The sequence below is a fragment of the Loxodonta africana genome, chromosome 10 (assembly GCF_030014295.1).
Source record: "Loxodonta africana isolate mLoxAfr1 chromosome 10, mLoxAfr1.hap2, whole genome shotgun sequence".
NCBI lineage: Eukaryota > Metazoa > Chordata > Mammalia > Proboscidea > Elephantidae > Loxodonta > Loxodonta africana.
This window is the reverse complement of record NC_087351.1, coordinates 62,682,671-62,688,947: the sequence shown is the minus strand read 5'-3', so window position 1 is coordinate 62,688,947 and position 6,277 is coordinate 62,682,671.

Genomic DNA, 6,277 nt, shown 5'->3' with positions numbered 1-6,277 from the left:
ACAATTTTGCCAGCTTCCCACTCTCTCTATCCTCCCATCCCCCCTCCAGACAAGAGATGCCAACACAGTCTCAAGTGTCCACCTGATATAATTAGCTCACTCTTCATCAGCATCTCTCGCCTACCCACTGTCCAGTCCCTTTCATGTCTGATGAGTTGTCTTCGGGAATGGTTCCTGTCCTGGGCCAACAGAAGGTTTGGGGACCATGACCGCCGGGATTCCTCTAGTCTCAGTCAGACCATTAAGTCTGGTCTTTTTATGAGAATTTGGGGTCTGCATCCCACTGATCTCCTGCTCCCTCAGGGGTTCTCTATTGTGCTCCCTGTCAGGGCAGTCATCAATTGTGGCCGGGCACCAACTAGTTCTTCTGGTCTCAGGATGATGTAGGTCTCTGGTTCATGTGGCCCTTTCTGTCTCTTGGGCTCTTAGTTATCATGTGACCTTGGTGTTCTTCATTCTCCTTTGCTCCAGGTGGGTTGAGACCAATTGCTGCATCTTAGATGGCCGCTTGTTAGCATTTAAGACCCCAGATGCCACATTTCAAAGGGGGATGCAGAATGTTTTCATAATAGAATTATTTTGCCAATTGACTTAGAAGTCCCCTTAACATGGTCCCCAAACCCCCGCCCTTGCTCCACTGACCTTTGAAGCATTCATTTTATCCCGGAAACTTCTTTGCTTTTGGTCCAGTCCAGTTGAGCTGACCTTCCATGTATTGAGTATTGTCCTTCCCTTCACCTAAAGCAGTTCTTATCTACTAATTAATCAGTAAAAAACCCTCCCCCACCCTCCCTCCCTCCCCTACTCGTAACCGCAAAAGTATGTGTTCTTCTCAGTTTATACTATTTCTCAAGATCTTATAATAGTGGTCTTATACAATATTTGTCCTTTTGCCTCTAACTAATTTCGCTCAGCATAATGCCTTCCAGATTCCTCCATGTTATGAAATGTTTCACACATTCGTCACTGTTCTTTATCGATACGTAGTATTCCATTGTGTGAATATACCACAATTTATTTAACCATTCATCCGTTGATAGACACCTTGGTTGCTTCCAGCTTTTTGCTATTGTAAACAGAGCTGCAATAAACATGGGTGTGCATATATCTGTTTGTGTGAAGGCTCTTATTTCTCTAGGGTATATTCCGAGGAGTGGGATTTCTGCGTTGTATGGTAGTTCTATTTCTAACGGTTTAAGATAACGCCAGATAGATTTCCAAAGTGGTTGTACCATTTGACATTCCCACCAGCAGTGTATAAGAGTTCCAATCTCTCCGCAGCCTCTCCAACATTTATTATTTTGTGTTTTTTGGATTAATGCCAGCCTTGTTGGAGTGAGATGGAATCTCATCGTAGTTTTAATTTCCATTTCTCTAATGGCTAATGATCGAGAGCATTTTCTCATGTATCTGTTAGCTGCCTGAATATCTTCTTTAGTGAAGATATTTAGTCTTTTGGTGAAGTCTTTAGATGAGCATAGGTGTTTGATTTTTAGGAGCTCCCAGTTATCTGGTTTCTCTTCGTCATTTTTGGTAATGTTTTGTATTCTGTTTATGCCCTGTATTAGGGCTCCTAGGGTTGTCCCTATTTTTTCTTCCATGATCTTTATCGTTTTAGTCTTTATGTTTAGGTCTTTGATCCACTTGGAGTTAGTTTTTGTGCATGGTGTGAGGTATGGGTCCTGTTTCATTTTTTTGCAAATGGATATCCAGTTATGCCAGCACCATTTGTTAAAAAGACTATCTTTTCCCCAATTAACTGACACTGGGCCTTTGTCAAATATCAGCTGCTCATATGTGGAAGGATTTATATCTGGGTTCTCAATTCTATTCCACTGGTCTATGTGTCTGTTGTTGTACCAGTACCAGGCTGTTTTGACTACTGTGGCTGTATAATAGGTTCTGAAATCAGGTAAAGTGAGGCCTCCCACTTTCTTCTTTTTCAGTAATGCTTTGCTTATCCGAGACTTCTTTCCCTTCCATATGAAGTTGGTGATTTGTTTCTCTATCACCTTAAAAAATGACATTGGAATTTGGATCGGAAGTGCATTGTATGTATAGATGGCTTTTGGTAGAATAGACATTTTTACTATGTTAAGTCTTCCTATCCTTGAGCAAGGTATGTTTTTCCACTAAAGTATGTCCTTTTTAATTTCTTGTAGTAGAGCTTTGTAGTTTTCTTTATATAGGTCTTTTACATCCTTGGTAAGATTTATTCCTAAGCATTTTATCTTCTTGGGGGCTACTGTGAATGGTATTGATTTGGTGATTTCCTCTTCGATGTTCTTTTTGTTGATGTAGAGGAATCCAAGTGATTTTTGTATGTTTATCTTATACTCTGAGACTGCCAAACTCTTCTATTAGTTTCAGTAGTTTTCTGGAGGATTCCTTGGGGTTTTCTGTGTATAAGATCATGTCATCTGCAAATAGAGATAATTTTACTTCCTCTTTGCCAATCCGGATGCCCTTTATTTCTTTGTCTCGCCTAATTGCTCTGGCTAGGACTTCTAGCAGGACAATGTTGAATAAGAGCGGTGACAAAGGGCATCCTTGTCTGGTTCCCGTTCTCAAGGGAAATGCTTTCAGACTTGCTCCATTTAGAGTGATGTTGGCTGTTGCCTTTGCATTGATGCCCTTTATTATGTTGAGGAATTTTCCTTCAATTCCTATTTTGGTGAGAGTTTTTATCATAAATGGGTGTTGGACTTTGTCAAATGCCTTTTCTGCATCAATTGATAAGATCATGTGGTTTTTGTCTTTTGTTTTATTTATATGGTGGATTACATTAATGGTTTTTCTATTATTAAACCAGCCTTGTATACCTGGTATAAATCCCACTTGGTCGTGGTGAATTATTTTTTTGATATGTTGTTGAATTCTACTGGCTAGAATTTTGTTGAGGATTTTTGCATCTATGTTCATGAGGGATATAGGTCTGTAATTTTCTTTTTTTGTGATGTCTTTACCTGGTTTTGGTATCAGGGAGATGGTGGCTTCATAGAATGAGTTGGGTAGTATTCTGTCATTTTCTATGCTTTGAAATACCTTTAGTAGCAGTGGTGTTATCTCTTCTCTGAAAGTTTGGTAGAACTCTGCAGTGAAGCCGTCCGGGCCAGGGCTTTTTTTTGTTGGAAGTTTTTTTGATTACCGTTTCAATCTCTTTTTTTGTTATGGGTCTATTTAGTTGTTCTACTTCTGATTGTGTTAGTTTAGGTAGGTAGTGTTTTTCCAGGAATTCATCCATTTCTTCTAGGTTTGCAAATTTGTTAGAGTACAATTTTTCGTAATAATCTGAAATGATTCTTTTAATTTCAGTTGGGTCTGTTGTGATGTGGCCCTTCTCGTTTCTTATTTGGGTTATTTGTTTCCTTTCCTGTGTTTCTTTAGTCAGTCTAGCCAATGGTTTATCAATTTTGTTAATTTTTTCAAAGAACCAGCTTTTGGCTTTGTTAATTCTTTCAATTGTTTTTCTGTTCTCTAATTCATTTAATTCAGCTCTAATTTTTATTATTTGTTTTCTTCTGGTGCCTGATGGATTCTTTTGTTGCTCACTTTCTATTTGTTCAAGTTGTAGGGACAGTTCTCTGCTTTTGGCTCTTTCTTCTTTTTGTATGTGTGCATTTATCGATATAAAAATTGGCCTTTGAGCACTGCTTTTGCTGTGTCCCAGAGGTTTTGATAGGAAGTAGTTTCATTCTCGTTGCAGTCTATGAATTTCCTTATTCCCTCCTTAATCTTTTTTCAGGAGGGTATTGTTCAGTTTCCAAGTATTTGATTTCTTTTCACTAGTTTTTCTGTTATTGATTTCTACTTTTATTGCCTTGTGGTCTGAGAAGATGCTTTGTAATATTTCGATGTTTTGGATTCTGCAAAGGTTTGTTTTATGACCTAATATGTGGTCTATTCTAGAGAATGTTCCATGTGCGCTAGAAAAAAAAGTATACTTTGCAGCAGTTGGGTAGAGAGTTCTGTATAAGTCAATGAGATCGAGTTGGTTGATTGGTGTAATTAGGTCTTCCGTGTCTCTATTGAGCTTCTTACTGGATGTCCTGTCCTTCTCCGAAAGCGGTGTGTTGAAGTCTCCTACTATAATTGTGGAGGTGTCTATCTCACTTTTCAGTTCTGTTAAAATTTGATTTATGTATCTTGCAGCCCTGTCATTGGGTGCATAAATATTTAATATGGTTATATCTTCCTGATCAATTGTCCCTTTTATCATTATGTAGTGTCCTTCTTTATCCTTTGTGGTGGATTTAAGTTTAAAGTCTATTTTGTCAGAAATTAATATTGCTACTCCTCTTCTTTTTTGCTTATTGCTTGCTCGATATATTTTTTTCCATCCTTTGAGTTTTAGTTTGTGTCTCTAAGTCTAAGGTGTGTCTATTGTAGGCAGCATATAGATGGATCGTGTTTCTTTATCCAGTCCGAGACTCTCTGTCTCTTTATTGGTGCATTTAGTCCATTTACATTCAGCGTAATTATAGATAAGTAAGGGTTTAGTGTTGTCATTTTGATGCCTTTTTATGTGTGTTGTTGACAATTTCATTTTTCCACTTACTTTTTTGTGCTGAGATGTTTTTCTTTGTAAATTGTGAGATCCTCATTTTCATAGCATTTGACTTTATGTTTCTTGAGTTGTTACCTTTTTCTTGGCTTTTATTTTGAGTTATGGAGTTGTTTTACCTCTTTGTGCTTACCTTAATATTTACCCCTATTTTTCTAAGTAAAAACCTACCTTGTATTGTCCTATATCGCCTTGTATCCCTCTCCATATGGCAGTTCTATGCCACCTGTATTTAGTCCCTCTTTTTGATTATTGTGATCTTTTACATATTGACTTCAATGATTCCCTGTTTTGAGCATTTTCTTTTTTTTAGTTAATCTTAATTTGTTTTTGTCATTTCCCTATTTGAGTTAGTATCAGGATGTTCTGTTTTGTGACCTTGTGTTGTGCTGGTATCTGATATTATTGGTTTTCTGACCAATTTCCTTTAGTATTTCTTGTAGCTTTGGTTTGGTTTTTGCAAATTCTCTAAGCTTGTGTTTATCTGTAAATATCTTAATTTCGCCTTCATATTTCAGAAAGAGTTTTGCTGGATATATGATCCTTGGCTGGCAGTTTTTCTCCTTCAGTGCTCTGTATATGTCGTCCCATTCCCTTCTTGCCTGCATGGTTTCTGCTGAGTAGTCTGAACTTATTCTTATTGATTCTCCCTTGAAGGAGACCTTTCTTTTATCCCTGGCCGCTTTTAAAATTTTCTGTTTATCTTTGGTTTTGCCAAGTTTGATGATAATATGTCTTGGTGTTTTTCTTTTTGGATCAATCTTAAATGGGGTTCGATGAGCATCTTGGATAGATATCCTTTCGTCTTTCATGATATCAGGGAAGTTTTCTGTCAGCAGATCTTCAACTATTTTCTATGTGTTTTCTGTCCTTCCTCCCTGTTCTGGGACTCCAATCACACGCAAGTTATCCTTCTTGATAGAGTCCCACATGATTCTTAGGGTTTCTTCATTTTTTTAAATTCTTTTATCTGATTTTTTTTCAGCTATGTTGGTGTTAATTCCCTGGTCCTCCAGATTTCCCAGTCTGCATTCTAATTGCTCGAGTCTGCTCCTCTGACTTCCTATTGCATTGTCTATTTCTGTAATTTTATTGTTAATCTTTTGGATTTCTGCATGCTGTCTCTCTATGGATTCTTGCAACTTATTAATTTTTCTACTATGTTCTTGAATAATCTTTTTGAGTTCTTCAACTGTTTTATCAGTGTGTTCCTTGGCTTTTTCTGCAGTTTGCCTTATTTCATTTCTGAGGTCATCCCTGATGTCTTGAAGCATTCTGTAAATTAGTTTTTTATATTCTGTATCTGATAATTCCAGGATTGTATCTTCATTTGGGAAAGATTTTGATTCTTTTGTTTGGGGAGTTGTAGAAGCTGTCATGGGTCTGCTTCTGTATGTGGTTTGATATTGACTGCTGTCTCCGAGCCATCCTAAGATATAGTAGTGATTTATTTTATAATTGCTCACTGAGTCTTATCTTGTTTTGTTTTCTTTCAATATACGTGGATGGGCTACTAGATTGTGCTGTCTTGTTTGTTGTAGCCCTTGACTTACTTATGACCTATTACCAGCTGGTTTGGGCTGTTGCCAGATATGTATGCCTGAGTCTATTCACTATTCTTGAGTAGAATCTGATTTTGGGTCATCAAGTGTGTGCTGCACCCTAACACCTATCCACCTTGAGAAGTAGTGGTGATAGTTGTGTGCACCAGAT